A 12,212-nucleotide genomic window follows, 5' to 3' on the forward strand; every position below is an offset into this window, starting at 1 on the left:
GTCACTCCTGCTAGCACCTTTCTATGTTACTTCAGCCAGCTCCCCTGTGTCAATTCAGCCAGCTCTCACAAGTGTCACTACTGCCAAGACCCTGCTGTGTCACTCCAGCCAGCTCCCCCATATGTCACTCCAGCCAACACCCTCCTGTCACTCCAGCCAGCTCCCCATGTGTCACTCCTGCTAACACCCTCCCATGTCACTCCAGCCAGCTCCCATGTGTCACTCCAGCCAGCTCTCCCATGTATCACTACTGCCAAGACCCTGCTGTGTCACTCCAGCCAGGTCTCCCATTTGTCACTCCAGCCAACACCTTCCTGTCACTCCAGCCAGCTCTCCCATGTGTCACTCCAGCCAACACCCTCCTGTCACTCCAGCCAGCTCTCCCATGTGTCACTCCTGCCAAGATCCTACTGTGTCACTCGAGCCAGGTCTCCCATGTGTCACACCTGCCAACACCCTCCTGTCACTCCAGCCAGCTCTTCCATGTGTCACTCCTGCTACCATGCTCCTATGTCACTCCAGCCAGCTCTCTAATGTGTTACTCCTGCTACCACCCTCCTATGTCACTCCAGCCAGCTCTCCGATGTGTCACTACTTCCAACACCCTCCCGCATCACTCCTGCCAGCACCCTCCTGTGTCTCTCCAGCCAACTCTGCCATGTGTCACTCTAGCCCACCCGCATGTATCACTACAGCCCCCCATCAACTCATGCCATTGCAGCAGTCCTTAATGTGTCCTCTGCTTGTGGGTGTCTCACCTCCAGTATCTGGCTCCTTCAGTTTTCAGTCCCTATAGTGCTGCTGCATGTCTGGCTGGAGTGCAGCGGTTTCTGTATCTGTTGTGGTCACATGATTTAGAGTGTTGGGAGCCACATTTGAATAAAGAAAGAGCCACAGGTTGGCCACCGCTGCACTAGTGGGTAAGGTCTTAAACCAAACGGAATGTTGGATGTGCTCACAGGAACCTCTAGGACAAAATAATGCAGGATTAGTGTCATATTCTTTAGAGTTAGCCAAGGTACTTGAATTACATGGAGGGGGGGGGGGACCAGTGGACAATGAATATAATATAACTAGACTCCCTAGTCTTTAGATCCACCAGTACCATAGATAAATCCCTGGTATGTTTAAATCTCACCAATTTCAGGAAATCAGGAAATTGGGAGGTAATCAGGAACAATCAGACAATGGATATTCACACATAGCAGATAAAGAGCTCATTAATATATGTGGAAGAAAAGTTTATGAATGGCTCTCCCTGAACTCTGAAGGTTTATGTTATTTAGGAAGGACACTACTGGAAATAATAACCCTTGTTCAATGATGAACCAGACCTAGCATACGATCCAGAAATGGAAACAATGTTCAGGGAGTGATAGAAATATATAACATGAAAATTTTATATGTCTCTTTCACGATTTGTTTGTGTTTTCTCCCTCTACCCAGCAAAACCTCTATTGAATCCGAACATCAGTGTGCAAAGACGTAGGTACATGTATGTATGCAACGTTCGTTCAAATCAGACATCATAGGCCATAGCACTGTCCCAGCATACTCTATAGGTTGAATGTCGTCCCACACCCAACCAGTGGTCTCGTGACCACCGAATGCATATAGAGGATGTCTCATCCTCCTCCCTGTCTTCCCCAAATATAGTCAATGTCTGATTTGCAAAATGAATACATACGTGTGTCTAGGTCACCAGTTATGTGTTTGAGATTTTTTTTTGTAATTATGTTTAGTGTTATTGTCTACTGTCAAAGGGTGGACTGTTGAAGTCAAAAATATTACATACACACCACATACAAACTCCAAACAGATGGGTCTCTGTGCGTGCACATACACACAGCATGCACAGCGATATATATGGTAGCCTACGCATTCACACAGACAAGCCACAAAAATATATTCAACACATATTTCATACAACACATAAATTAAACATGTCAAGCACCACACATTATAATGTATTTATATAAGAGAGTTATAACATCATATATATATATATATATATATATATATATAAACAAGATGTAGAATGCGGCACTCAGGAAAAGAATAAATCATAGACAAAGTTCGTATCAATGTTTCAATCTATTTAGATTGTCTTCAGGATACAGGTATAACAAGATAAACGTGACTTACCCGAACTTTATACCCCTCACAGTGTGCAAACGGGATCGCGCCATTCACCGCGCTGAGGCTCTGGCGGTGTCCCATTTAGATGACGTCATCGCATATAGATGCGACGCACATCCACCCGGCTCGTGTGTGTCTATTGTAACCATAGCAACCCTGTGTTCCACAATGCTGTAATGAAGGAACCAAGAAATGAAACAGAGAATAGCAATCCACATGAAATAAATACAACATGATATGTGTCACATAATGGATTAAGCCTAACTTGAAAGGGTTATATCTTATTACATCTTCAATTAAATCGGCAGAGCATCTCATTACCTAAATGCCAAAAGAGCATGACAGAGTCTAGGTTAAACTAAATACTACTTATAAGGGGAAAGTATACTTAATAACATGATAACGTGAGGATTTCATTAAGACCCCTGGGATAAATAACATCAATGCGGTGAATCCATTCATTTTCTCGTTTGAGTAACATCGCATCACGATCACCACCTCTTGTAAGGGGTGGGATATGATCGATCATGCTGTAACGCAAACTGGGAAGCGTATGTCTGGCTTCTTGGAAATGGCGAGCAACAGGTTGCTCGCTGTAGCCATTTTCAATGGCTGCCTTAATGGATGACCTATGGGCCGCCATCCTTTCTTTAAATTTTCGTTTTGTTTTCCCAATATAAGTGAGGCCACAAGGACATAGGATCTGATATATTACAAACATGCTATCGCATGTAAGATGATGTTGAATACAATATTTCTTTCCAGAGTGTGGATGGTTAAAAGAATCACCTTGAATCATAAATTTACAAGTGGTGCAGGAGCACTTAAAGCACCCTGTTTTTTTCTTTAAAAAGTTCTTTACTGAGGACTGTGTTGGTGTGGAAGTAATATCAGGTTTAACCAAATGGTCATGTAGGTTTTTGGCTCTGGAATAGCAAGGCATCAAAGATGTATCAGATAACTGTAAATCAGGGTCAGTAGTGACTGCATGCCAATGCTCTTTGGAGATACGGTTGACAATAGGTGACATATATGTGTATCTATTTACCCAAGGAAATTTTTTTGGGGTTGCTGTTGACACATTATCTTTCCTTTTTAACAATAATGATCGATCTTGACTCAATGCTGACACTTTGGCATTCTGTAACAATTTAGATGAATAGCCTCTCGCTCCAAATTTGATTAATTCATCAATTTGGGAAATAGCTGTCTCACGGCAGCTATTGACACGCAATATGCGTATCATTTGTGAATAAGGGAGGCCGCGTTTGAGACTAGCAGGATGATTGCTCTGATATTGTAAGATCGTGTTCCTGTCTGTATCTTTGGTAAATAGTGTGGTGGTAATTTTTCTATCTTCTATACCAATTTGAACATCCAGAAAGTGTATTGTTTTCTTGACTCATGGCAAAGGAGAGTTTGACCGGCGTAGAGGATGCATTATTTACTCCAATCAAATCAACAAATTCACGCTGGGTGCTTGTCCAAATTAACAGAATATCATCTATATATCTAGTATAGAAAAATATTTTGGATGAAATAGATGGATCTGCAAAAAATAACTGGTCTTCAATCAAAATCATATATGCATTTGCATATGTGGGCGCCACTGAAGCGCCCATGGCACAGCCTAGTTTTTGGAGAAAATACATGTTGTTAAACATAGAAAAATATTTTGTAAGTATGAACTCTAACATGAGAAGAAAAATATCAACGTGCGCCAGGTCAAACTCACCTCCAGACAACAATAGTTGTTTAATGGCCGTTAGGCCATCAGAATGCGGTATAACAGTATATAAGCTAGATACGTCAAGAGAAATCAGCCATGCTTGATCAGGAACATTAACCAACAATGCTAGCTTATTAAGTAATGATGTAGTATCACTTAAATAATTTTTGTGTTGTTGAACCAATGGTTGCAGCATCGAATCTAAAAAAATGGAAAGGGGTTGAAGTAATGAGCCACGGGCGGAGATTATTGGATGACCCGGTGGGGGAATACCCCCTTTATGCACCTTAGGTAAGATATATAATATAGGTACAATGGGGTTTTCTGGTAACAAGATTTTCATCCAGGATTCATCCAATAATCTCGCGTCCACACCCATAGTAAGCAACTCTTTGAGTTCCTTGGTATAATGGGATGAGGGATCCTTTTCAAGTAGCATATAAACATTAGTGTCACCCAGTTGGCGGTCAATTTCTTTGATATAGTCCATGTCTAAAAGGACTATACCGCCACCTTTGTCCGCAGAGCGGATCATCAGTTCTCTGTTGGTCGAAAGATTTCTTAAAGCTTGTCTTTCTAGTATACTTAAATTAGGATGAACCTTGGGAGCATTTTTAAATGCTAGTTTAGTGTCCCGTTCTAGAAGGCGCATGTAGGTCTTGATTGATGCATTCCCGGAAGGGGGATCAAAAGTTGATCGTGTTTTTAAAGCTGCCAATTTTGGTGGAATAAAAGGTGCTTTGGTGGAAGATTGCGCTTTGGAGTAAAAGTCCCTCAGTTTTAATTGTCTCTGTAAATTATACTTTTCTATTTGCCACTGTAAATTATTCATGGGTGCTGATGGCACGAAGGATAAGCCTTTCGACAGCAGACTTTTCTCACTGTTGCTAAGCTCATAGAATGAGAAATTAAAAATTATTTCTTCTGTTTTGCTGAATATTTTCCGCCACGACTTGTTCCTTTTGTTTTGGCCCCCCCGACGGGTGTAATGCTTGTTTTTTCTTTGTAATATGTTCGTGTAGCCATGCCTAAAGGGACTGAGTTATTGGAACTGGTAGCGTTTCTATGCTCGGAATCTGAACTAGTGGCACCTTGTGATGAATCCGTATCCATTTCTTGCTTATGGTAACGGTGTCTGCGGAAAAACGGTCGTCTATTCATATCAGAATTTCTCCCACTGAGCCAATGGTATACTTGGTGTTGCTCATAGTCCATTTGGACTTTGTGGAGTTTTTCCCTTTTGAATTTGATCAGGTCTTTCTTGTATATGGCAATTTGATTTTCCAGTTTGCCCAACCAATCTACTTCCTCATCACTCTTAAGATTGGCTAGATGTAAACTTTCAAACTTGGAAATTTTCTCCCGTATCACCACCAATTCTTTTTTGGATTGTTCTATTACTAGCAGTAATAAATCAAAAGAACACTTGTTCAGTATTGCTGTCCAACGTTTACAGAAAACAGGATCAAATCTGCCAATCGTCGGGCAGTTCCGTATCCTAAATCCAGGCGGGATCTGTTTGGCTCTAAAATAATCACTTAGGGATACGCCGTGTAAGTGAAAGTCAGTCTCTTTTTTCTTTAGACTCAACCATTCACGATAAACAATGTCAATAGATGTGGATTCAACTTGATCCGTCATTTACTCATTATGCAGTATTAATTCAGCGTCAGATTCTGAATAGCTGAAAATATCGCTCATAGGGAATAATAATGGATTAATCGCAGTGGCGTAACTTCATCCCAGTTGCCCGGAGGCAAGATAAATTTTGTGCCCCTCCCCCCCATTCCCTCTATACCCGCGACTACTATATCACTGACCCCTTAATACCCGCCACTATATAACTGACCCCTCAATACCCCCACTACATCACTGACTCCACTATACCCTATAAAAAAAAATCACTGACAACTCTATACCCTACACTAAATTACTGACCCATTTATACACTACACTAAATTTCTGACCTCTCTGTACTCTACACTAAATTACTGACCCCCATAGTACCCTACACTCCATTACAGACCCCTCTATACCCTACACTGCATTACTGACCCCACTGTAGGTAAAAACACACACATTGACACAGATAGGACAAAATATACACACGCATTGGCACCGATAGAAAAATAATAAAGTACGTAGGCCCCAACAGGAAAATAATACAGCACATAGGCCACAGCAGGAACATAATACAGCACATACTTTAGGCCACCGCAGGAACATAATACAGTACATAGGCCACCAAAGGAACATAATACAGCACATAGGCCACCACAGGAATATGATACAGCACACAGGCCACCGCAGGTAAATCATACAGCACATAGGCCACCGCAGGAAAATGATACAGCACATAGGCCCCCGTAGGAATATAATGAAGCATATAGGCCACTGCAGGAAAATAATACAGTACATAGGCCCCCACAAGAACATAATACAGCACATAGGCCACCACAGTGAAAATAATAAAACACATTGGCTTCACATGAAAAATAGGCAACACATGGGTGCTGATAGGATAAGACCCACTACATTACTGACCCCTCAATACCCACTACATAATTGACCCCTCAATACCCGCCACTATATAACTGGCCCCTCAATACCCGCCACTACATTACTGACCCATCAATACTCGCCACTACACTACTGATCCCTCTATACCCTAAAAAAAAATCACTGACATCTCTATACCCTACACTAAACTACTGACACCTCTATACCCTACACTAAACTACTGAAACCTCTATACCCTACACTAAACTACTGAACCATTTATACCCTACACTAAACTACTGACACCTCTATACCCTACACTAAGTTACTGCCCCTTTGTATTCTACATTACTGACCTCCATAGTACCCTACACTACATTAAAGATACCTCTCTACTCTATACTGCATAATTGAGTACATTGTAGATAACAAAAAAACCCACATTAGCGCTGATAGGAAAATCAAAACTTACAATCTCAATAAGTATCTAAACCTCAGACTGTGGTGCCCTCTACATGGCTGCTTGGCGTGTCTCTCCCTTTTATTATAACTAAGGACCCCGTGTCCTCCCCTTCTCTTGGCCCCTGTGTGAGTCATTTACCATTCCTTCCCCCTGTGAGAGCTATGGCCCTCATTCCGAGTTGTTCGCTCGCAAGGCGATTTTAGCAGTATTGCACACGCTAAGCCGCCGCCTACTGGGAGTGAATCTTAGCTTCTTAAAATTGCGAACGATGTATTCGCAATATTGCGATTACACACCTCGTAGCAGTTTCTGAGTAGCTTCAGACTTACTCGGCATCTGCGATCAGTTCAGTGCTTGTCGTTCCTGGTTTGACGTCACAAACACACCCAGCGTTCGCCCAAACACTCCTCCGTTTCTCCAGCCACTCTTACTCGGCATCTGCGATCAGTTCAGTGCTTGTCGTTCCTGGTTTGACGTCACAAACACACCCAGCGTTCGCCCAAACACTCCTCCGTTTCTCCAGCCACTCCCGCGTTTTTTCCGGAAACGGTAGCGTTTTTATCCACACGCCCATAAAACGCCGTGTTTCCGCCCAGTAACACCCATTTCCTGTCAATCACACTACGATCGCCGGAGCGAAGAAAAAGCCGTGAGTAAAAATCCTTTCTTCATAGCAAATTTACTTGGCGCAGTCGCAGTGCGGACATTGCGCATGCGCACTAAGCGGAAAATCGCTGCGATGCGATGAAATTTACCGAGCGAACAACTCGGAATGAGGGCCTATGTACACTCCTTCCCCTGGCCCCTGTGTGAGCCATGTCTCTCAGCCACACTATCATTTCCAATCTGTGTGAGCCATGTCTCTCAGCCACACTATCATTTCCAATCTGTGTTTCTCAGTTACGCCATCATCTCCCGCATGCGTCTCTCTGCCATGCCATCATCCCCCCCCACCCCTCACTTTGCGCCTCTCAGCCCACCACCCTTCACTCTGTGCCTCTCCCTTGCATTCACTAGTTCCCTGTTTACTATTTGCCACCCTGGCCTCAACTGTAATACAGTGAGCCTGGCAGACAGACACTGACAGTGAGGGCAGGCGCTGCTTCTTCCCAGCAGGATCACACAGGGCAGGGAGCGTGTGTGGAGACTGTACTGACTTTGAAATATCCAGTGACTCTTTGGAGATATTTGGCAATGCATTTTTTGCAGTGTTGATAAGTGAGATAAATTCACCTCTTTTAACAGTTTTTATACAACGTTTATATGATAGGAGTAATACACTTATTTATAATAATATATAAAAATTATTAAAAAAATCTATATAAGTTTGGTATCATTAATTCACATATCAGAGCCCTTGAGTAATTAGCATAAATACTGTACACTTTTGTCTCTTTGCATCTTCTGCCAAATGGGTTCTCTGGAGCAGCTGCTCACGGTCCTCAATGCCGTCTGGATTTAGTGCCGGTGATGGGCCCTGGAGTTATTCTGTGCCGATGCCTGGAGTACAGAGTGGGGAAAGGCACAGGAGTGGTAAAGCAAAGCAGGCAGGGGGCAAAGAATGGAGAGAGCAGAGCAAGGAGGGGGTGGTGAGAGAGTAGGGGAAAAGTGGGGTGAGGAGAGAGATTGGGGAAAGGGAGGTGAGGCAAGCGAGTGGGGAAAAGAGGCAGTTGAGGAGAAGGAGCGGGGGAAAGGGGGGAGCAAAGGACGCAGGGAGGAGGAGATGAATGGAGAGAGTAGAGAAAGGGGGATGTGGAGAGGGAGCAGAGGAAAGGGGGGGAGAGCAGAGCAGGCAGGGGGAAAATGGGGACAGGAGGGTAAAGGGGTGTGAGGGAGTGGGGGAAAGGAGGGAGAGCAGAGCAGGGGCAAGGATGGCGAGAGCAGGGGAAAGGGGGGTGTGGAGAGAGAGCAGGGGAAAGGGAGAGGGCAGAGCAGGTGGGGGAAGCAAAGCAGGTGGGGGGGTGCAGGACTGGGAGAGCAGGTTGGGGGCAAAGAATGGAGAGAGCGGGGGAAAGGGTGGGTGTGGACAGAGCGGGGGAAAGGATGGGCGCGGAGAGAGCAGGGGGAAGGAGAGGAGCAGAGCATGCAGAGGGGGCACAGGGAGGGCAGAGCAGGTGGGGGGAGAATGGAGTGAGTGGGGGAAAGAGAGGTGAGGAGAGGAAAGGGGTGGAGCAGAGCATGTGGGGGGAGAGCACAGCGGGGGGTGGGGGGCGCGCCAGACTGGGAGAGCAGAGCAGACGGGGGCAAAGAATGGAAAGCGAGTTGGGAAAGGGGGCATATTGAGAGCAGGGGGAAGGGGAGGAGCAGAGCAGGCAGAGGAGCACAGGACAGAAAGAGCAACGCAGAGCAGGCAGGAGGGGCGGAAGACAGGGAGAGCAGAGCGGGCGGGGTTAGAATGGAGAGAGCGGGGGAAAGAGGGGTGAGGATGGAAAAAGGGGGGGCAGAGAAGTTACAGGATGGGAAGAACAAAACAGAACATGCACATGCCTGGGTTCCAGAGTCCTCCTGCCCCGTTGCCACCACCACGCCTGGCCAGTCCCGTACTCAGCGGCTGAGCCTCTCCTCCCGTCCTGTGTGACTGCAGCATGGTAGCCGGCTACCCGCACAGCGTGAGCCAGCCTGATGCGTTACACAGCATGGCCCCGCCCCCGCCAGGTATCTCTCTTCTATTGGCTGCCTGTAGTGACGATAATGCTGCTGCTGCTGCTGCTGGGCCAGGCTCAGTGGTGAGGGGCGTGGTCCCACATGAAGACTCTTCCCATCTGCGCTGTCCCTGTCCTATAATGCAGCGCTACGCTCCCATCTACCGACAGGGCTGGGATGGTGGGTCTCAAGTAAGCAGCGGTAAGGCGAGTCACGGGGGCACCATGCAGTGTGCGGCGCTGGCGGGCGGTATTTGCACCACGGGTGGCTACGGCTTTTACATTAGCTTGCGGGGTACATAGAGGAGCAATGCCCCCCTTCAGGCCTGGAACCCGGCGGCAACGGACTCCGTTGCCTCCGGGAGTTCCGCCCCTGATTAAACATAGTGTGATCATCCTCCATCTGTTCTGCCATGCTACAGGTGTTATTGCCACTATAGATGGATTCTATGTAAAGTTATTACAAGTTACATAGACAGCAAATCCCAATTTAAGAGTGATTTACAACTCCCTACTGCACAATCCAAGGAAATAAGACTGATGGAAAATATCTGATTAACAGCAATGTGGACAGAGCGCAATGATTGCTGAGTGCCGTAAAGTACTAGTGCAAGAATTCTTTTTTTAGAAATAGTGCATTAAAACGAAATACTGCATGATTCCAAATGTAAAAACAAGTGAAGAGTACAAGTATCGAGTCCTTTAGATTAGCAGGGTGCCCTGACAAGAGAGACACTGAATCAAGGGAAAAAATGTCCTCATATACATACAGTCGTAGGACCGGCACTCCTGTTCTGATAAACAGCTGCTCCCGGTGCCCTCATAGAGGTAGATGTAAACAAGATGTAGAATGCAGCACTCAGGAAAAGAATAAATCGTAGACAAAGTTCGTATCAACGTTTCAATCTATTTAGATTGTCTTCAGGATACAGGTATAACAAGATAAACGTGACTTACCCGAACTTTATACCCCTCACAGTGTGCAAACGGGATCGCGCCATTCACCGCGCTGAGGCTCTGGCGGTGTCCCATTTAGATGACGTCATCGCGTATAGACGCGACGCACGTCCACCCGGCTCGTGTGTGTCTATTGTAACCATAGCAACCCTGCATTCCACAATGCTGTAACAAAGGAACCAAGAAATGAAACAGAGAATAGCAATCCACATGAAATAAATACAACATGATATGTGTCACATAATAGATTAAGCCTAACTTGAAAGGGTTATATATTATTACATCTTCAATTAAATCGGTAGAGCATCTCATTACCTAAATGCCAAAAGAGCATGACAGAGTCTAGGTTAAACTAAATACTAATTATATGGGGAAAGAATACTTAATAACATGCTAACGTGAGGATTTCATTAAGACCCCTGGGATAAATAACATCAAGGCGGTGAATCCATTAATTTTCTCGTTTGATTAACATCGCATCACGATCACCACCTCTTTTAAGGGGTGGGATATGATCGATCATGCGGTAACGCAAACTGGGAAGCGTATGTCTGGCTTCTTGGAAATGGCGAGCAACAGGTTGCTCGCTGTAGCCATTTTCAATGGCTGCCTTAATAAATGACCTATGGGCCGCCATCCTTTCTTTAAATTTTCGTTTGTTTTCCCAATATACCCCACTATAGGTGCTTATTTGCATCTGAGCATGAATGCTAAATAGTGGTGAACCAGTTCGGTACTTGGATGAGAGACCAACTTGGAACATCCTGGTACTTCAAGAATTGCTGTCTTTTTGTGTATATCACTGCATAAACCACTATTACGGTTACATGACTATATGAACTATATGTTCATAGTAACCACTTTTGTGCATACATAAAATGGTACCCAGTGCTGTATAATGATCAGACTGGTGACCTAATTTACTTATCATTGGGTATATAAGTTAAGGGGTGTAGTACGGTATGCCGGCGCTCGGGCTCCCGGCGACCAGCATACCGGCGCCGGGAGCCCGACCGCCGGCATACTGACAGCGGGGCAAGCGCAAAGGAGCCCCTTGCGGGCTCGCTGCGCTCGCCATGCTGCGCTTGCCACGCTGCGGGCACGGTGGCGTGCTAGGCGCGCCACACTATTTTATTCTCCCTCCAGGGGAGTCATGGACCCCCACAAGGGAGAATTGCTGTCGGTATGCCGGGTGTTGGTATTCCGGCACCGGTATACTGTGCGCCGGGATCCAAACATTCGGCATACTGAATGCCACCCTAAGTTAAGACTGCATAGAAAATTGTGGTATTCATTCTGTTCTTCCACATAACTGCTATACCCAATTTTTTGCCTATGGGCCCAAATGCCACGTGTGCGTTTTACTCTTACCATTGTGAATATACAACAATCTTCATTTTCAGCTCATCCAATTAGAGTGATAAGAGAGGCAAGCACAATCTTTGCGGACATACCCCACTGGAGATGCCCAATCTCTTCCGATCTTGGAAGCTAAGCAGTTGAGGGCCGGGCCAGTACTTGGATGGGAGACCACCTTGGAACACTCTGGTACTGCAATTAATATTGCTGCCCATCTATGTGTTACTGATAAAGAATATCAATTGGCATTCGGATCTGTATGACTTATGATTTAATTCTCTGCGATAAAACTTCCCTACGGGATTTCTGCAGAATGAATGATGGTCATACTTCTCACAATGGATAACGCCATGATTACAAAGGTACATCTTAGTGGCCATAGAAAATATATTTCTGGCTTATTTTATATTGTAGCATTTACGTT

General features: G+C 45.2%; 1 pseudogene; it reads left to right on the forward strand.

Moving 5' to 3' along the window:
• Positions 1 to 11,869: 11,869 nt before the first annotated feature.
• LOC134897717 (5S ribosomal RNA) lies at positions 11,870 to 11,989 on the forward strand (annotated as a pseudogene).
• Positions 11,990 to 12,212: the final 223 nt, after the last annotated feature.

The sequence above is a fragment of the Pseudophryne corroboree genome, chromosome 3 (genome assembly GCF_028390025.1).
Source record: "Pseudophryne corroboree isolate aPseCor3 chromosome 3, aPseCor3.hap2, whole genome shotgun sequence".
Classification (NCBI taxonomy): domain Eukaryota; kingdom Metazoa; phylum Chordata; class Amphibia; order Anura; family Myobatrachidae; genus Pseudophryne; species Pseudophryne corroboree.